This window comes from Myotis yumanensis, unplaced genomic scaffold, assembly GCF_028538775.1.
Source record: "Myotis yumanensis isolate MYYU_CA2020_CCGP unplaced genomic scaffold, mMyoYum1.0.hap1 SCAF_2, whole genome shotgun sequence".
NCBI classification, from domain to species: domain Eukaryota; kingdom Metazoa; phylum Chordata; class Mammalia; order Chiroptera; family Vespertilionidae; genus Myotis; species Myotis yumanensis.
In genome coordinates, this window is record NW_027223753.1 from 36,652,370 (window position 1) to 36,673,862 (window position 21,493).

A 21,493-nucleotide genomic window follows, 5' to 3' on the forward strand; every position below is an offset into this window, starting at 1 on the left:
GCAGGGTCCGCAGGCCAGGCCGGTTAGAGACCCAGGTCGGCAGGATGGGCCTAGGCCCCAGGGGAGGAGCAGCTGTCCCTGCTCCCCACCACCTGGACTCACCCTGGAGCCAGAGCCTAATTCCCATCAAACCTGTCTCCTGCTCATCACTCTTCAGCTTTCCTTGGGTCCTCCTCACCCGTATTATCCATATTCATCACACATTTTCACTCATTGGTCCAATTAAACCACTGTGCCAACAGTGAAGGAATCAAAACCTCCCTTGGTTAGTAGTCCCAGCAGAGGAGGTCTAATTCAGGATGACTACCTGTCCCCTTCCCATTCTCACCCTGTACCCCATTACAATGCCCCTATTTCTCCACACCCCAGGTTGGCATAGTGCAGTGATGGTGAACCTATGACACGCGTGTCAGAGGTGACACACGAACTCATTTTTTTAGTTGATTTTTCTTTGTTAAATGGCATTTAAATATATAAAATAAATATAAAAAATATAAGTCTTTGTTTTACTATGGTTGCAAATATCAAAAAATTTGTATATGTGACACGGCACCAGAGTTAAGTTAGGGTTTTTCAAAATGCTGACACGCCGAACTCAAAAGGTTCACCATCACTGGCCTAGTGGCTACAGGATCAGTCCTTTCTGCAGGTTCTGGTACTTTGTGTTCTCTCCCAGAGAGCCCCACAGGCAGCTGCTGACTCACCCCAGGTCGCTAATGCACCAGATGCCCATGTATTCAGATGGGGCTTCTTCTCTAGATGCAGCCTTTTTTTTCTAAAGAGAGTATTATGGCCCTGTGGGTCTCATAGGGTGTTTTGAGACTTTAGAACCAGTGAATCAACAATAAATTGCACAACAATGATGTATTGTGATGTAAAGTGATATCTAAAAACAATGTACTACTAAGATGGTTTTTTTTTATTAAATCTTTATTGTTCAGATTACATTTATTCCTCTTTCCCCCCCCCCCCATAACTCCCCTCCTCCCAGTTCCCGCCCCACCCTCCACCCTCACCCCCCACCCACTGTCCTCATCCATAGGTGCATGATTTTTGTCAAGTCTCTTCCCGCATCTCCCATTCCCCTTTCCCCCCCAAGAATAGTCAGTCCATTCCCTTTCTATGTCCCTGATTCATTATAATCACCAGTTCATTCTGTACATCAGATTATTTATTCACTTGATTCTTAGATTCACTTGTTGATAGATGCATGTTTGTTGTTCACAATTTGTATCTTTACCTTTTTCTTCTTCCTCTTCTTAAAGGATACCTTTCAGCATTTCGTATAATACTGGTTTAGTGGTGATGAAGTCCTTTAGCTTTTCCTTATCTGTGAAGCTCTTTATCTGACCTTCAATTCTGAATGATAGCTTTGCTGGATAAGTACTCTTGGTTGTAGGTTCTTGGTATTCAGCACTTTGAATATTTCTTGCCATTCCCTTCTGGCCTGCAAAGTTTCTGTTGAGAAATCAGCTGACAGTCGTATGGGTATTCCCTTGTAGGTAATTGAGTCTCTTTCTCTTGCTGCTTTTAAGATTCTCTCTTTGTCTTTTGCTCTTGGCATTTTAATTATGATGTGTCTTGGTGTGGTCCTCTTTGGATTCCTTTTGTTTGGGGTTCTCTGCACTTCTTGAACCTGTAAGTCCATTTCTTTCACCAGGTGGGGGAAGTTTTCTGCCATTATTTCTTCAAATAGGTTTTCAATATCTTGCTGTCTCTCATCTTCTGGCACCCCTATTATTCTGATGTTTGTATGCTTGAAGCTGTCCCAGAGGCTCCTTACACTATCTTCGTATTTTCGGACTCTTTTTTCCTTTTGCTTTTCTGGTTGGGTGTTTTTTGCTTCTTTGCATTTCAAATCTTTGGCTTGATTTTTGCGCTCCTCTGGTCTGCTATTGGGTATAATATTCTTTATTTCAGTCCGTGTATGCTTAATTTCTAGTTTCTTTATCATAGCATTGAGGGTCTCATTAGTTTTCGTGAAGCTCTCCTCAAGTTTATTGCAAGCCCTCAAAATTGCATTTTTTAGCTCTATATCCTCCATTTCTGTCATGTTTTTTTGTCTCCGCATTTTTTATGCTTTCTTGGTGCACCCCCTTGTGGTCTTTGTGCGCAGTCTTGTTCTAGTTAAGCCTTGATTGTTGTAGTTAATACTAGAGGGATTTGACCACCAGGCCGACTGGCTGTGGGAATCAGCTGTGTGGAAAACTTCTGTCCTCTGGGGAGGTGCTAATCTAGCTTTTGCCTGAGGCAATCTGGCAAATGGCTCTGCGCAGGGCTTGGGTGGGGCGGGCTCAACAGGGCGGGTGGAGGGAGCAGTTATGGCTGCTCTCAGTCCTGTTCCCAGAGGCTCTGCTTCTCAGAACCCCGGCAGCCGCTGCAAACCTCGGAGAGAAAGCTGCCCGCACATTCCAACTGATGCTAGACAATCCTGCTTCTCCTGTTTGAGTCTGAGTCCCTAGAGACTCGCCCGGATCTGGAGCTCAGAGTCTGAGACTCCCTACTGATTGAAAACGACAACCGCGCCCTCAGCCACCAGCCCGCTTTTCGCGCGCACCTCCGCACCTTTAAATTTTCCACACTGCGCCTCCTCTGAGCCTCGGAATGCTGTTGTCTTTCCTTCTAGTTGAAGAGTCTCTCCTCAGCCAGCCTTCCTGTGGTTCTGGGTGATGTCCGTTCCGTCTTTTAGTTGTATTTTTGAAGTGGTTGTTTGCGGCAGCAGTCTCCGGTGTTTACCTATGCCGCCATCTTCTACTAAGATGTTTATGGTCAGTCTATATCATCACCACTGCCTAGCTGTGTGTCCTTAGACTGGTGGTTTTACTTCTCTGAATCTTAGTTTCTGTGTGTGGGGTGTGTGTGTGTGTGTGTGTGTGCGCGCGCACGTGCGCTTACCATATGCTGGACACTATCTGGCATGTTACATTCAGGATTCTCAGTTGCAAACAATTGAAACCATGTCTGGCAAAACTAAGCAAAAGGGGCTTAATTGGAAGGCTATCGGATGGCTCACTAAAATGACAGGGAGATTGGAGAGCTAGACAGGAATCGAGGCAGCTGGGCGCAGCCAAAGTCCTGCCACCAGAGCTTTGTTTAGGACAGACTCTACCTTAGGCCACAGAGCCATTTGCTGCTCAGCACTGCACTGCTGGGCTCTCGTCCCCACTGCAACTGCCTGAAGTCCTCATCTCTCTGCCTAACTCCTACCGGGCTCAAGGCCCAGGCGGGGTACCAACATGGCCAAGCCCAGGCCCATAGGGGTCAGGGGAAGAGTTGCTGCCCTCTTCAACTTCCACAGAGCTCCAGATAGGCAAAGTGTTGGGATGTTGGGCAGCCAAAAGCAGTTAATGTCCATTAAAGCCTTCCACAATTCTGAGCCAGGTAATACTACATTTTACAGATGAAGAGACTGAATCTCCTAAAAAGGTTTACTAGTATTTATGGATCATCCAGCTAATAGGTAGGTACACCCACTTCTAAGGAATAGAAGAAACCAATGGATGTAGGAAGTCAGCAAAGATTAATTCCCTTCCCTGCCTTAGTAATAGCTCTTGCTGAGAATGTTTGCTCAGCGACTGGGAGGGCTTTCAAAGACTTGTTCACATTCCCTATTGCTCTGGAGCTGGCCCCTAACTTCCTGGTAACACCCACAATTTTAATTTATTCCAAGAGATTGACTAATATGCAGACAGATCATCATCATCACTACCATCATCACCATTATCATCGCTTTTAGCTCACTGGAGCTTCACAAAGTCCTGTGAGGTAAGTATTATCGCTCTGAGAGGTTTAGTGACTGTCGCAAACTCACAAAGCAAATCAGAGCCTGAATCATATCTAGATCTCCTGTCTCTAGAGCCACATGGCCTCTATGTTAAAGGAGCAGGCTGAAATCAGAACATCCAGGATTTTACATAAACACAGAATGTCCAGGCAGGAAGAGGCTTTAGCAATCTTTGCATGTTCTTCCCTTTTTCACTGACAGGAAATCTGAGGCCTAAAGGGAGGAAGTGCCCTGCCCAACCCCACCCAGTGCCATCTGCAAAACCTCTGAACAAGAGCCAGGGTTTGAATACAGTTCTCTTGCCTCCCATTTTAGGGAGCATTCTCCACACCATTATGGAGCTCATTTTAAAGTTGATATGATTGAGATGGACAGCAGGAGAGTACTTGGCCCACCTGGCTATTGGGATGAGGACAAGACTAAAATGTGTGCCCAGAAGAAAGGACATGGTAGCAGGATGGCTGGGAGGTAGGAGGCTTTGCACCTCCAGAAGATCCTGTTCTCTCATAATAACAAAATGTTTTCAGATATTAAGAGCCAATTATCTTCTCCTGGTTGGCATTTATTGCCACAGGTGTTTTTGTTTGTTTCTTTTGTTTTTTAGCTTCAATTGTTGATAGATATATATTTATTGCCATTTTATTGTTCATATTTTTTTATCTCTTCTTCTTCTCCTTCTTCTTCTTCTTTTATTATTATAGAAGACCCTTCAACATTTCATATAATACTGGTTTGGTGGTGATGAACTCCTTTAGCTTTTTCTTGTCTGGGAAGCTCTTTATCTCACCTTCAATTCTAAATGGTAGCTTTGCTGGGTAGAGTAATTTTGGTTGTAGGTCCTTGCTTTCATCACTTTGAATATTTCTTGCCAATCCCTTCTGACCTGCAAAGTTTCTATTGAGAAATCAACTTACAATCTTATGGGAGCTCTCTTATAGATAACTAACTGCCTTTCTCTTGCTGTTTTTAAGTTTCTCTCTTAGTCTTTTACTTTTGGCATTTTAATTATGTGTCTTGGTGTAGACTTCTTTGGTTCATTTTGTCGGGGACTCTCTGCACTTCCTAGACTTGTATGTCTATTTTCTTCACCAGGTTAGGGAAGTTTTCTGTCATTATTTTTTCAAATAGTTTTTCAATTTCTTGCTCTCTCTTTTCTGCTTCCAGCACTCCCATGATGCGAATGTTGATATGCTTGCAGTTGTCCCAGAGACTCCTTACACTACCCTCATCCTTTTGGATTCTTTTTGCTTTTTGTTGTTCTGATTGGGTGTTTTTGCTTCCTTATATTCCAAGTCACAGATCTGACTCTAAACTTATCTACTCTACCATTGATTCTCTGTAGATTATCTTTCATTTCAGTTCATGTATCCTTCATTTCTGACTGGTTATTTTTTATGGTTTTCATGTCCTTTTTTATGCTATTGAAGTTCTCACTAAGTTCATGGAGCATATTTATAATCAGTGTTTTGAACTCTGCATCAGGTAGATTGCTTGTCTCCATTTTGTTTGGTTCTTTCCCTGTAATTCTATTCTTTCATGTGGGACATGTTTCTTTGTCAACTTATTTTGGCAGCCTCCCTGTGAATATTTCTATGTATTAAATACAGCTGTTAAATCTCCAAAGCTTGGTAGAGTAGCATTATATAGTAGGGTCCAGTGGCACAGCTTCCCCAATCACTCAAGCTGGGCACTCCTGGTGCATCCCCCCTGCCCCGTGTGGGCTGAGTACACCCTCCTCTTGTAGTTGAGACTTGATTGTTGTTGGCAGGTCAATGGGAGGGATTTATCTCCCCAGGATGATCAACTGCAAGGATTGGTGCGACCATTGAACACTGTGGATAACCAGTTCTGCAGGAGTCCACCCCACAAAGCAGGACTTACTTCAGTGGGGCTCAGGTGCCCATTGAGTCTGCCCCTTGAGTGTGTCGCTTATGGAGGTAGTTGGGTGGTGCTTCTACATGTTCTGAAACTGCTCGCTGAGTGTGCTGGCTCTGAGGCCTCCCAGAAGGTGCAGGCCAAAGTCAGACTCCACCTGTGTTCTGTCCTGGGCCATCTGGCAAGAGCTACAAAGTAATATGCAGATGACTGTTACTTGTACTGAGCTTGGAGATGCCTAGGGAAGGCCAAGTTGCAAACCAAGGCTGGCTGCTGCTAGTGCTGGGCCTGGGCATGTTGAGACTAAGGGCTGCTTGTTTGAGAGATTTTAGGAAAGTCTGAAGCCTGAGCCAAAACAGGCCATTCATTTGTATGGAAAAGCCACTGGAAACAGCTTGGGTTGGGCCCCAAAGTTGGATAGGGTAGGATCTCAGGGAATCATCAGGGTGGGCAAAAGTGATACTAGGTTGATGCAGACTCTGTGTGTGCATATGGGAGACATGGCTCATAAATTGAACAGTGGCCTAATGCCAGACAACTCAATTCCTCCCTGTATGTCCTTGGTGCCTTTAGAGCAGTGGTTCTCAACCTTCTGGCCCTTTAAATACAGTTCCTCATGTTGTGACCCAACCATAAAATTATTTTCGTTGCTACTTCATAACTGTAATGTTACTACTGTTATGAATCGTAATGTAAATATCTGATATGCAGGATGGTCTTAGGCAACCCCTGTGAAAGGGTCATTTGACCGTCAAAGGGGTCGCGACCCACAGGTTGAGAACTGCTGCTTTAGAGCTACTGCCTCAGTGCTGAAACTCAGAGGAACCCAGGCCCTTTAAGAAGAACTCCTGGGACTCCAGAAGCCCTCTATCAGCCACAATACCTGCAGCCAGAAGATATGGGGCCTTCTCTTTCTGGCACTGGAACTCTGGGCTGGGGTGTCTGGTGTGGGGCTGGGACCCCTCACTCCTTAGGGGGTACTTCTGAAAGTTGAGATATACTCCTGATTTTTCCTGCTACACATGGGTGGCCCGTCCTGCATTTCTGCCCCTCCTACCAGTCTCAATGTGGCTTATTCTTTGAATCCTTAGTTGCAGGACTTTCATTTAGCTAGATTTCAGGCAGTTCTGAATGATGGTTGTTCTGTAGTTTAATTGTAATTTTGATGCGGTTGTTGGAGAATGCAAGTACTGCCTTTACCTATGTTGTCATGTTAATCAGAACCACAACAATCTTAAATCTGTGTGTTACTGGAATAGCTGGAGAGAGGGGTCTGCAGGCAATTAGATTAGACCTACACAGGTAAAACTTGTGCAGCCCAAAAAAAATGGATAATGCAATCATTAGCACCTTGATCTGAAGCCCACACCTGAACACTGAGGAATTTCTATGTGCCTTGGCCCTGGAGGCAGCCTTCCCACCACACAGATGCCCCACCCCTACCCTGGACTCGTTCAACAGTCAGCTTATACTATATTCTTCTAGGAACAGTTTTTTACTCCCACACTGAGTTGAGACTTACTCTGGTCCCCACAGCTGCTATAGCTTCCCTATGTCACAGCCCTGACTACACTGGGTTATCACTGTCTATGTGCCTGTCTCCTTCATTACAGACTGTTAACTTCCGGATATGGCCAGACCTCAACAAATGTTAGCTAATCAAGTGAATGAATGGAGAAAAGAAAGAGAGAACATTTAAGAACCCAGTCCTCACCCCCATGCCTCCTCTATGTATTCCCACTTTCTATCCTATCCCAACTTCTGGATTTGGCCTTTGGATCAGGTTCCTCTGATAATGAAGCTTCAATTCTTCACCAACTAACTTTGACCTGACTTCCCCTGCTCCTGACCATTCCAAGGAGCCTGAGTTACATTCAGTCTAATGTCCCCAAAAGCTGAACTCCAGCCCTAAGAGCCCCATCTTCAGAAGTCCTCTGACCAGCAGCTTAGCCAAGCTACCCTCAAGTAGCCAAAAGTTTGGCATGCTCTCTGGGCAGGTAATCTACTTGAGTCTGCAAGATATTTGAAACCTATCTCAAAGGAGAGTGGGCAAAGTCAGAAAGGAATGGGCATTTCCATGTGAAGTAGACAGAAGCCCACAAGCTAGCCAAGTACCCATTAGCAAAGTTCTTGCAGTCAACTGGGTCTTTATTGGGCCCTACAGAGCACTGAGTTAGGAATATGGGAGATTTAGTGGCTGAATCAGAAAGAGGCCCAACCTTGATGTAAAATTAAGAAGGATGCCAGGACACCTGGAAGGAGGCATTCTAGGGACCCAGTTACACCAATATTCCGAAACACACTAATATTCTAGCACACTAATGTTTTAGCACACCGCATTCTGTTTATTTGCCATTCCACTATGGGGGGCATTCACACCACCAACATTCCTCTCTCTGCCACCCCAATGTTCTGCCGTATCAACGTTCCTCCATACCATCACACCAATCTTCTTTTTAAAAAATATATTTTATCGATTTTTTACAGAGAGAAAGGGAGAGGGATACAGAGTTAGAAACATCGATGAGAAAGAAACATTGATCAGCTGCCTCCTGCACACTCCCCACTGGGTATGTGCCCGCAACCAAGGTACATGCCCTTGACCGGAATCGAACCTGGGACCCTTGAGTCCACAGGCCGACGCTCTATCCACTGAGCCAAACCAGTTAGGGCCACTCCAATCTTTTTAAACACCAGCACTACAATTCAATTTTCAACCTTCCAACTTCCTTCTACTAAAAGCATGTATTTGTTTCTTGGCTCACTTATACCAATGGCTCTTAATATTTTGGAGAACACAGACTTCTTTAAAAAGTTATTAAAATCTATGGCTCCTTCCCCAGGGGGGGAAATGTATATATACATCAATTTTGCATATCATTTCAGATTTTCAATGACTGTCAGCAGAATCCGTGGACTCTAAGTTAAAAACAGTTTGGTTTTACCCTGTCTTAATCCAGAATGACATTTAAACTAAAACAAGATCTGTAAATTTAAGATAGGACAAGATAAGACTGGAAAAAAAACAAGGCAGGGACAAAGCGGAGCCTGGAATGATGCAAAAAAAAAAAAAAAAATGCGGAACAGAGTGATCTACAAAGCTAAATTTGCATTCCACGTATTTAGCAGTATGACTTCCAGCAGCCAAGGCTAAAAGGGAAACCTGTTTACGTGCACAACTCACAGTATTCATGAGATAAAAACAAACCATTTTCTCCTTAGGAGACATGCAACTATTCTTGGTATGAAGACCAAACAAAATTTTCTCCTGAGAGCCTCATAAAAAATGATATAATGGATCATGGCCTCCACGGGGCTCTCACATAGACCCAGAGATGTTATATGAGAGAGTAACCAGCTTATCCCATTTTGCCTGGGACTTTCTCATTTTTAGCACTGAAAGTCTTGCCTCCCAGGTACCATTGTAGCCCCAAACTGAGATGGTTGGTCACCGTATTTGTGAGTTATAGTTCAGTTGAAGCTTACCTAGGATTGCTGTAGGACATACAGTGGGGTGCCACTGTATAGATTTACTCATAGATTTTAATAACTTCTTAAAGGAGTCTGTGTAAGGTTCTAAAAAAAAAATCATGTGTAATCAAAATTATCTTTGGAGCCTGGCCGGCATGGCTCAGTGGTTGAGCGTTGACCTATGAACCAGGAGGTCAAGGTTTGATTCCCGGTCAGGGCACACGCCCAGGTTTCGGGCTTGATCCCCAGTGGGGAGTGTGCAGGAGACAGCCAGTCAATGATTCTCTCTCATTATTGGTGTTTCTATCTCTCTCTCCCTCTCCTTTCCTCTCTGAAATCAATAAAAAATGTATTTAAAAAATTATCCTTGGAAATCCTTTTAATCCCCCATAAAGTATAGAACAATCTCTGCATAGCATAGCCAATTTTCCCTCTAGCAATAGCACAGATTACTGTTTCTTTGGTAGGATACCTGATAAAGAGATTGGCTTGCTTGGGGCAAGACATATCCTTACACACTAAAATCACACTTGGTGTGGCAAAATGTGCATGCACTGCGGATTTTATGAGGCATGTCGGAACTGATATGAGTGGAAGGAACAGCAGGTTTATCTCTCCCGTGACACAACATCCCAGAGCAGTGGTTCTCAACCTTCCTAATGCCGCGACCCTTTAATACAGTTCCTCATGTTGTGGTGACCCCCAACCATAAAATTATTTTCGTTGCTACTTCATAACTGTAATTTTGCTACTGTTATGAATCGTAATGTAAATATCTGATATGCAGGATGTATTTTCATTGTTACAAATTGAACATAATTAAAGCATAGTGATTAATCGCAAAAACAATATGTAATTATATAAGTGTGTTCCGATGGTCTAAGGCGACCCCTGTGAAAGGGTCATTCTACCCCCAAAGGGGTCGCGACCCACAGGTTGAGAACCGCTGTCCTAGAGCATATGCTGAATAAGTGAAATATTTAATATATTATTTGTCTCTCTCTTTCCATCTCTCTTTTTAGTCACAGCAAGTAAAATCGAATTTCTGTAAACTGAATAAATGTAATACCTATCTCATATGGTTGTTGCGAGAATTAAAAGAGTTAATATTTACAAGGCACTTAAAACAGTACCTGACACAGAGTGATTGCTCTTATAGTTGTTAAATACAGATATGGTGGCACCCCACTGTCTGTCCTACAGCAATCCTGGATATACATTAATGGCAATTTGGTAAAAGATATTCTGTGGAGGGATGAGGTCTAGGACCCTAGCCCCCTGTAGTTGCAACTTCATGAAGAGATGCTTCCTAAACTTCCAGAGGAGCTGAGGGACTGCCTACCTTCAGGCCATTCTCCCCAAGCACTGGTTTTGAATCTGAGACCTTAAGCATGCGTGGCCATGAACACTTCCTGGAGAGGGCCTGACCCCTTTCAGTTCTCTTCCTGGCTTAGAAAATTCCCAAACACAACCCAGAGAGCAATAACTCACCGAGCTCCCTGACATGTCCAGACTGCACACTCCTCCTATTCAGAGGCCTGACATGAGTACTAAGCTGTTTGCCACACAGACCAATGAACCACTGAGTGTGAAAACATTGTAAAGTGCCGTGCAGATGTGAGAGACCAGGATTAGTGTACAGTGGTGCTGAGCTCATAGTCCAGAGAAAAGACAAGACTAGAGCTTGGGCAGTGCTCATAGTGATGAAAGAAGGGCACACAGAGGCAATTAATTCAGAAGGCCTACAGTGGACACATTTGATACTTAATTATAAGCCAATAATTGGTAAGAAATCCCAAGACAGCTGGGTTCCTTAATCTTCCTCCAGCCAGAGTACACATTTCCCAGAGGCTTAGAAGCTCAGATGAAAGAAAAATTAATTAATTAATTAATTAATTAATTAAACAAAAACTCACCAGATGCCTACTCTGGTCTAAGCATTGAGAATAATGGTCATGAAGTTCAACCTAACTCCTAAGGTAGAATCTCCTCAAAACTTCCTTGACAGCAGGCCAAATCCCAGCTCCACTACTTACCAACTCTGTAATCAGCAAGTCACTTACCTCTTCTAAGGCTCAGTTTACATATCTGTTAAATGGAAGTAATGCTGAATAATACCTATACCCTAGGATTGTCTGAGGATTAAATAACCAACAAACCTCATATATAGTACTTAGTATATACATCAAACACTAAGTGTTTCCCATATGTAGACTCATCCTAATATATAAAAAGCCAGGGGCTGTCACGACCAAAACAACTGTATGGATGACCAAACAGCAGGCTGCATGGGGCGACAAGACCAGCAGGGGGGGTTAGTGAGGGACAACCAAACGACTGAACAGCAGTCTGCGTGGGGTGACCAGGCCGGCAGGAGGGGCAGTTGGGGGAAACCAGGCTGGCAGGGGGGGCAGTTAGAGGCAATCAGTCAGGCAGGCAGGTGAGTAGTTAGGAGCCATTGGTCCCGGATTGTGAGAGGGATGTCCCAAATTGGAGAGGGTGCAGGCTGGGCTGAGAGCCCCCCCTCCCCCGCATGAATTTTGTGCACCGAGCCTCTAGTTTAATAATAATAACCCTGGGAGGTATGTACTATTCTTATCCCCATTTTCCAGTTGATGAAATGAAGGCATAGAGCCCTGGCTGGTGTGGCTCAGTTGATTGAGCATCCTCCCATGCAGCAAAATGTTGCTGGTTCAATTCCTGGTCAGGGCACATGCCCCGATTGCAGGCTTTATCCCTAGTAGGGGGCATGCAGGAGGCAGCTCATCCATGTTACACTCTCACATAGATGTTTCTCTCTCTCTCCCTCTCCCTTTCTCTCTAAAAATCAATAAAAATTAAAGAAAAATAAATAGAGGCACAGAGAGGTCAGGTAACTTGTCCCAGGTCACACAGCTAATAAATGGAAGAGCCAGGATTGAACACAGACAGTACGGCTCCAGAGCCCGTTTTCTTTACCACTGTGCTATCTTCCATATTTTTAATGAATGCTTAGCATAACTCCTTACATATAGTAAGCATCCAGCTGATGTTAGCTACCAGCATTCTGATTACATTTTTAACAGCTTTATTGAGATAGATTACATTTTGACTGAGCTGAAATTCACCTCAGATCATGCTCCTCTCCTGTGAGTTCATATTCTACCCCCAGAATCTCCATAGAACCTGTCTTCTCCCTTACTCAGTTAAGGTCTTTTAGAGATTTGCAGTCACAGACCAGACCTATATTGTGGGGTTTGGTTTGGCTTCGTTCCTGTACATTGGTGACTCAGCCATTGACCCACAGGATTGACAAGCCTCTGATAACTCCCAGGACCACTGCAGGTCCGGGGCTGCTGCCTCCCACCCCAGAGCACAGCACCTACATAAATAAACTATATACCAGAAAAGAGAAAATAAATAAAAACAAAAATAAATAAATAAAAATAAACTACATAATCTGTGGGGTCCAGTGAAATGAAATGAAATGCTTGAAATTGTTAAAAATTTCAAGACTGTGACAGCAGAGCATTAAACCAAGCATGAGGCTCTGTGCAAATGTACAGATGGCTCATCCATGAAGCTGGTCCTGGGCAGTACCCTGTATCTCTGGCTCTTCACCACCCTACCCCACCCTCAGCCCATCCCACCATGTACCCCTCTAGAGGCTGAATCTGGAAAGTTCCTGGCACACCTGAGAAACACAGAAAGCCTAGAGAGTGAAAGCCAATTTGGGCTCTGGAGTCCATCAATTAGCTATAACCCTATCTTGAACCTCACTGGCTATCTATACTAATAAAAGGGTAATATGCTAATTAGACCAGATAGACCAGACGTCCTTCTGGACGTCCTTCCTGACAAAGCCGGGGGCGTGGCTGGCCTGCAAACCACTGTGTCCCCTCGCCTAGACTGGCCCCGCTCCCCAGCGGGGACCCTCTCACCCCAATCTGGGGCCCCTTCAGGGCAGGCCAGCCGGCTCCCACCCGTGCACCAGACCTCTATCCTATATAATGAAAGGGTAATATGTAAATTGACCCTAATAGCAGAATGACCAGAATGACCACTGGACCAGTCACTATGAGGCGCACTGACCACCCCTTGGTCCCTTCCCTCGGCCGTTAGGCACCGATCACCCAATGACAAGTGGGGAACCGGAGGCGGGTGGCGATGGGGCATGGGGCCAGCTTCGGGCAGCTGGGGAAGATGACCCTGATCGCAGGCCAAGCCTAGGGACCATACCCGCACATGAATTTCGTGCACTGGGCCTCTAGTAAGCTATAAGATTCAGTCCGCCCACCTCCCTCCTTGGCTTCCTTTGTCAGAGACAGCCCTCTGGGTTTAGTGGATGTGGAGCAAACACCAGAGTAGGAACTGGAAAGTTTCCATTGCCTTGCTGGGCAACCAGAGGTATTTCATGCCCTCTCTGGTCTCGGTTTCCTTGTCTATTACATGAAGTGGTTGAATTCAGTATCAAATTAAATGTTCTTTTATTGAGTACTGACCAGCGTGTACATATCATAATAATCATAATATTAAACTGACTACTTATTCTTATTATTTACCAAACACATTACACCACCGTACATTTCTCCATTTAATCCTCACGACAATCCAATGAGGTATTTTCCGGAACTCTAAAATGTAAACTTGGTAGGGATAGTGATTTTTGTTCGCTTTTTTAATTACGTGTCATCCCCAGCTACTAGAACAATGCCTAGCACAGAGTAGGTGCTCAAAAGCTATTTTGAGCAAGTGAATTGGGAAACAGGCTCAGGGAGGCAGTGATATGATTTGTCTAAGGCAGGGGTGGGGAACATCGGGCCTGCAGCCCGTATAAGGCCCCGGGGAAATCATTTTGTCTGGCCCTGCCAACGCATTAGGGGTGAGTTAATTAACACTTGGAGTGCGGGAAACGAGTTAAGTCGGCTCGCGTGAACCGCGGGAGCCGTCTTAACTCGGTTCATATAGATTTGCGGTGGAGTGCGGGAAACGTGTAAACTCGGGCCGATTGTAACTGCGTATTACCAAATATTTGTTTGTTTGCCGTTCACAAAGATACCTACCTGCATATGCGAACCGTTTCATACCCATTGGGGTAATAGGTATCATAAAAATCCCTGATTTTGCGCGGGAAACCTAAATAATTGCCCGCGCCATCTTATATTTTGGCGGGAAATTCACCCGACACCGTAGTGTTAAATGTTTTACCAAATATATCAGGCTAATTTTAAAGTTGATAATTTTGTATGGCCCTCGAATAATGTTGAATATCCAAATGGCAGAAAAAAGGTTCCCCACCCCTGATAAGGTCTTATCTTATAGTTGAGAAACTCCAGGGCCAGGATTCAAAAGCAGCTCTGCCTGGTTCCAATGCTTATTCCCCTGCCATGTGGGTGTGATTTCCGTTTTACAGACAGGGAAATAGGTTCAGGTAGTGGGGATGCTCTACTGGCTCTCAAAACCGTGTTTCTAAGCAGATGGGTCCCACTCTACTGAAGAAACATCACTTTTTAAAAAAATTGATTTTGAGAGAGAGAGAATCATCAATTTGTTGTTCCACTTATTTATGCCTTCATTGGCTGCTTCTTGTATGTGCCCTGACCGAAGATCGAACCTACAACCTTGGCATATCGGAACAACACTCTGGCCAACTAAGCTACCCAGCCAGGGCCTGGAGTAACATCACTTTAAAAGCTGACACAATTGTCTCTTCTGCCCAGGACTCCTCTGAGGTCTCTAGAGAGTACACTTTTCTCTTCACAGAAGCAGGGTCACTGGCAAAGGCAGCCCACGCTCAAATCCTGCTCTGTTACATACTGTGACCTTGGGCAAGTTCTCAGTATCTCTCAGCCCCAATGTTCTCATCTGTAAAATGGGTTCCATACTTCCAAGATCTCTAGGAGGTGCCCTGCACACAATGGGACCTTAATAAATGCAGCTGTTAATTACCCCACACCAGAGCAGCTTCAAGGTCAAAGCTTGCTGCCACTGATGTCTGGAGTCTGCTGGGGCCTCCTGGAACCTGATCGGAGGTCACCAGCTGGAGGAGGGTAGGGTCAGCTGCTATTCTTGGATCTCATGGAACTCAGCCAGAGTTTCAAGTTCCCTGAGGAAGCCCTGGCTGGTCATGTTCAGCTGGTCACGTGAGCAGTGAGGTCTAAACTCAGCATGTTCTCCTGGACCCTGCACATGGCCCAGGCTGGGGAGATCCCTTGGGCACAGGGTGTGCTGCAGAGAGACCACATCTTCCTGAAGCTGACCTCAGCCTTTTAACTATGTTCATTCGCATCTACTTGGTGCCCAGAAGGGCCCTGGGTGCTGTTTGTGGTCTCCCTGAGACTGCAAAGAGTTCTCAACATCTAGGTGACAGGCAGCCTTGGGTAGTGGAAAGAGGGTTTTGAGGCAGGCAGGACTAAGTTTTAATCCCAGCTGCACTCTTCACTGGGTCTGTGTCTCTTTGCAGTCACTTTGTCCATCTGGGCTTCAGCTTCGTTGAGAAACTATGAGAGTGAAAGCTTCCGTAGAGGGTTATTGAGACAATTAGAGCATCCAGCACATAATAAATGCTCAATAAATGATCACTCTTTAGACTGTGAGCTCATACATGACAGGGAACCTGCCAGATTCAGCTCTGTGTCTTCAATGACCAACATAGGGCCCAGCTAAGGGGAAATTCAGTGTTGGTTAAATGAATAATGAATTATGGAGGGCACTGAATAAAAATGCCTTATAGGGCTCCCATCTTTCACCACACTCACTCCCACCCTCCAAGCCTGTCTCCTATTCATCATCCCTCACGTGAGCATCTACCCTCAGCTTGCCCACTCCTGTAATAGGAAGTTCACCTCCTCCCAAGGCTTCCTATTCTGTCAAGTAGGAAGTTCCTCCTTCTACCCAGACCTCTATGAACTGAGGTCAGTCTCTTTGGGGTTTCCCAGTTCTGCTCTCTGGAGCTGTATGGAATAAGCCTAGTGCTACTTCCAGAAGACAGGCCTTCGGTGATTTATTACACAATTGAGATGTGCCAGACATTGAGTTAAGTACCTCTTACTTTATCTCATTTAACCCCTTAACCCAAACGAGGCTCAGAGAAGTAATATAACACATTTTTATATGGCAGAGAAATGATTTAAATCCACATCCTTCCCCAAAACACTACCTTTCCAACGCTCAGTGGATCCACTGGAAGATAGGATTTGTTCCGAGTCCCTTCCCTTCAATAAATGTTTATTAAATATCTTATCTGTACCAGGTCTGGAGGTAGGCACTAGGAACAGAGATGAGTCAGACATAACCCATGCCCTTGAGACACTTACAGCCTCTCCCAAACCATGTGAAAAGAAGTGAGTGAGACTCACAAGAACTGTTGAAGCATTATAGACCTTGGGAGTCTAGGAGGGCTTCCTCGAGGAGGTGACATCTGGGTTGAGTTTTGAAGCATTAATAAGAGTAGGCCTGACTTGTGCCAAGGTGGGGGTGGGCAAGAAAGCAGGATGTTTTAGTGGAACTGCTGTGCAAAGAGCTGAAGGTGTGGAGCCCAGACTGCAGAGGGGCTGTGGTACCAAGTTCAGGACTAGGATTATATACCACTTGAGTGGATCATCCACTGTAGTATGCATAAAAATTTCCTGGGATTTGCTTATTTAAAATCCGGATTTTTTTTTTTAATTGCTAAAAGTATTACAAAGAGTATTACATATGTCTCCTCCCCCCGCCCTATGACAATCCCCTATCCTCCCCTGCCCCCCAGTGTCTTATGTCCAAAAATCCAGATTTTTATATATTACTTGTAAGTGAATCTAAGAATCTCTATTTTAAGCAGGTGCCCCCACTGCTGTAGGGGACAAGAAATCTTTGAAAGATTTCAAAGAGGATTGAATTCTTGATCCCTGTCTTTGAAGTCTCAGACTAATCAGGGAGATACATATGGAAACAAGTCATTATAATGATGAGCAAAAACCAAGACAAATACTCTTAGTATTCCAAGGGAAAAAAGTGCCATACTTGGGCTTGTAATTCTTTAGTCATGAGGATATTAATATTGGTTTCTTGACATTAAGTTATTAAGCATGAACTTTAGGGTACCAGGTGGCATTGTTGGGTCCTTTTCCTTCATTATTAAAAACAATTTTTTAAAAAGATCCCTTCCTGAATAGAGCCCAAGAAATAGTGCTGAACCATCAGGCGCCAGCTCCAGCTTAGACGGAAGCTTTTCTTGATAAGCAGTTTCAAAAACAGTACAGCCTAGGGCAGTGGTTCTCAACCTTCTGGCCCTTTAAATACAGTTCCTCATGTTGTGGCCCAACCATAATATTATTTTCGTTGCTACTTCATAACTGTAATGTTGCTACTGTTATGAATCGTAATGTAAATATCTGATATGCAGGATGGTCTTAGGCGACCCCTGTGAAAGGGTCATTTGACCGCCAAAAGGGTCGCGACTCACAGGTTGAGAACCGCTGGCCTAGGGGCTTGCACTGGTCCCTGGATGTGAGGAGCAGCCTGGGCTTGATTTGTCTTGGGGTGATCAGGAGGCTCCTAAAGTGCCACTCTGTACTGTTCATCTCAGCAAGCAACCACTGGTGGCCTCGCATGGGCCCAGCCTCATTCTGGTCACTGAGCACAGAGATGAAGCCAACCACGTCCGTTTTTCCAGGAACTGAGTCTTGTGGGAAGTGGAGAGATCAATACACAGATGATAACACACTGCGACCAGTGCTGTGATGGATGGGCACTAGCGGGCAGAGAACGCCTCTAACAGCCTCGGGGATGAAGGGAATGCTTCAGAGTCTTAAAAGATGATGGTCATTCTTCGTAAAAGATAGAAGGACATTCCAGACAGAGGTACCAGCATCACAAAAACATGGCAGTAAGAAATAGCCTGGGTGTTTTTGTTACTTTTTTGGCAGTGGTGCAGAGACTATAAGCAGTCAGTTCCCTGTTATAGAAGCCCAAGCAAGGAACAAGATGGAGCTAAATATGGAGGCAGGCACCGTATCATGGGGGTGGGGAGACTTATATGTTGGGCAAAGAATGTTGGCCTTTCCCCTTTAGGCAGTAGGAAGGGCTGATTTATAAACTGTAACACAATCACCACTCCTCAAGCCTGGGTGGGGAGGGGCACCAGCTGGGAATAGTTTCCACTCTGGGCCCCCAGCAGGTGCAAGTCTTCTCAGTGACTCTCTCTCTCTACTAGGGCAGCAGAGAAGGGAGGGGCAGGAGGCAGGCCCCGCCCCCACACCCTCACAGGCCTGCCTCCTGCAGCTGTTTAATGTCCCAAATACCCCTAGAGAGCCTCACCATCGGCTCCCTGGGGTTAAAAGAATGCCAGAAAAGGCAGCCTGTTTCAAAAGCTAGAGTCCTTCACAAGTCAACATTGCCACTTGGAGAGAAAATGATTATCTAGTTGTAAAATCTGGTCTCCTAAAAATATTTTTAAACAAAAACCATTTATCATTCTATGATAAGAGCTATTTAATCCTCTTAACCCCAGAAGAAGTTGTTACCCCCATCTTAGAGGTGACAAAACCAAGACCAGAGGTTGGGTAACTTTCCTCAGGTCACACAGCTAATACCCCAGATCCAACCCCAATTAAGACCTTTAGACCTAAGAACTTCCAAGAATCTGGTGCCTCAACCCTAATGTGGAATTAAAATTAAAGACGTCAGAATTGCAAAACAAACATTAGGAAACCAAAAAAGTTTGCAATACCCACCCCAAAGTGATTCCTTGGGCTGTTAAAAAATATAAAATTACTTTTTAATTTCTAGTTTCTCAGTTTGCTAGGTGCCCTAAACACTCATGCTTAGCATGCCTTTGACTAATCCAGAAGTATACACATCTGTAGGATCTGAAGTCTAGGCATTTTTCCTCTGCCCTCTCACAAAATTTTTCAAGCAATTTCATAAAACTTTAATAAATTAAAATGTAATGCATTTCTAAATTTTTTTAAAAATTACCAAACAGCTCAAAAAAGGTTTTTTGTCCTCATCTTTTCTTCTTTTTTTTTAATGTTTTTATTTATTTCAGAGAGAGCAAGGGAGAGGGAGGGAGAGATAGAAACATCAATGATGAGAGAGAATCAATTATTGGCTGCCTCCTGCACACCCGCTTCTGGGAGGACTGAGCACACAACCCGGGCATGTGCCCTGACCAGGAGTCGATGAGTGGCCTCCTGGTTCATGGGCCAATGCTCAACCACTGAGCCATACCAGCTGGGCTTCTTTGTCCCCATCTTGATCTTATAGGCTCCAAGTAAATATGAATGGCTTCCCCTGTCCACCCAGGTGCCCAGGCTAGAAATCTGTTTTGTTTGTTTGTTTTTATAAGAGTTTATTTGAACCAGACTGACAACATGTGCCAGGGGTAGGGGGGTGAGGAGCAAAATCCCAATGCTTTCAAAATCTGGTTATTTTTTAACCCCATGCTTGACTCCACCCTCCTCCTACCCCTACATGACTCCTCCAATCCATTTTCCACACTAGGGTGATCTAATTTCCAAATGTGATCATTTCATTCTCCTACTCAAAACCCTTCAGTGTTGTTGCATGACTCACAAGATTAAACCAAAATTTCTAGACCCTTCGGCTTTTTCATCCATCTCTGGGACTTTTGCTTCCCTTTCTCACAGCACTGAGCCTCGCACTGTGAGATTTTAGAGAACACTCATAAGAACACAAACTACTAGTCAATTATGAAACTCCTTCCCCATTAGGCCACCCAGCTGAAGCCTAGCAGGGAGGAAAAACATTGGCAATAGATGGTAATGATTCAAATGCCTGCTGGCCAGAAGACAGAGTGATGATACTGCTTGCTGTGACCAGAATCTGACAACCCATTTTCTTTCTTTTTTTCTTTTTAAAATATATATATATATTTACTGATTTCAGACAGGAAGGGAGAGGGAGAGATAAAAACATCAATGATGAGAGAGAATCATTGATCAGCTGCCTCCTGCACACCCCCTACTGGGGATGGAGCCCACAACCCAGGCATGTGCCCTTGGCCAGAATCGAACCTGGTACCCTTCAGTCCACAGGTCGACACTCTATTCACTGAGCCAAACTGGCTAGGGCCCATTTTCAAATCTTGCTTCAAAGGTTGAACAAAAGTGAGAAACTCAACCATGCTTGCCATTATCAACTCATTCCTCCCACAGCAGCCTGGATATGAAATGGCCTTAGACCTTTGGGACAGTACATTCTTCTTCCTTGCATTTTAATAACTCTTGTGAAATGTAACATTTTGACACTGTTAATACTTATTCCATTGTTCCCAACCTTATCTCAGTATGTGATTCAAGTCAGGGAGGCACCACAGGTTCCAGGCAGAATCTGGTCCATAAAAACAGCCCCGCGCTCTCCTTTTCCCTTCCCTCCCCCTCTTCTTCCCAAGATGTGTTTTCTTAGGCTGTCTTTTTCTCCTGAGTTCCAAAGGCCCCTCTTTGCCTCTGTAACTTGTTTCCTGAGCCCATTTCTTTTACCACTCACTTCTTCTACCTCTGTGGCTTCCTAAATAAACTTTCTCTTATTACAAAATAGCCCTGCACATCTGCTACCAAAAATCAAGTTAACCTAACTCTTCAAAATTACAAAACCCACCACTTAATTCAAAATCTGTGATTTTTTAAAAATATATTTTATTGATTTTTTACAGGGAGGGAGAGGGATAGAGTTAGAAACATTGATGAGAGAGAAACATCGATCAGCTGCCTCCTGCACATGTCCCACTGGGGATGTGCCCACAACTAAGGTACATGCCCTTGACTGGAATCGAACCGGGACCCTTCAGTCCGCAGGCCGACGCTCTATCCACTGAGCCAAATCGGTGCTGGTGAAAATCTGTGATTTTTAAAAGATCAAACTGAATTCACTATTTCATTTTTCGTGATACATCAAATAAAACCACCAGGAAGTAATTAGCTTTTAACAGATACTTTAAATGATCTAAAAGTCATCTGAACAACAAACAGCTTCATGAGGCTTTCCCCTTCCATCTTGTTTTTAGTCTACACATGCAATCCACACTCTAAGCCTATAATACTCGGCTTCATGCTAATGAACTTTGTTTCCTAGGCTAAACTGAAACAAAGAGTAAGAATATTTATTATGTGAAAAGTTACAATAATGTAAAAGAGACTTCTCTAGGATGGATCACTCAGCCAAATGATTTGACGTGTCCAACATAAATAACTTCGTTTTGTTAATGCTAACCCTGGGACATTTTTTTCCATTGTTTTTTTGAGAGAGTGGAAGGGAGAGAGGAAGAAAGAGATAGAGAGAAAGAGAGAGAGAGAGAGAGAGAGACTGTCTGCCTTCCATATGTGCCCCAACTGGGGCCGGGGATCGAACCTGCAACCTAGGTACATGCCCTTGACCAGGAAT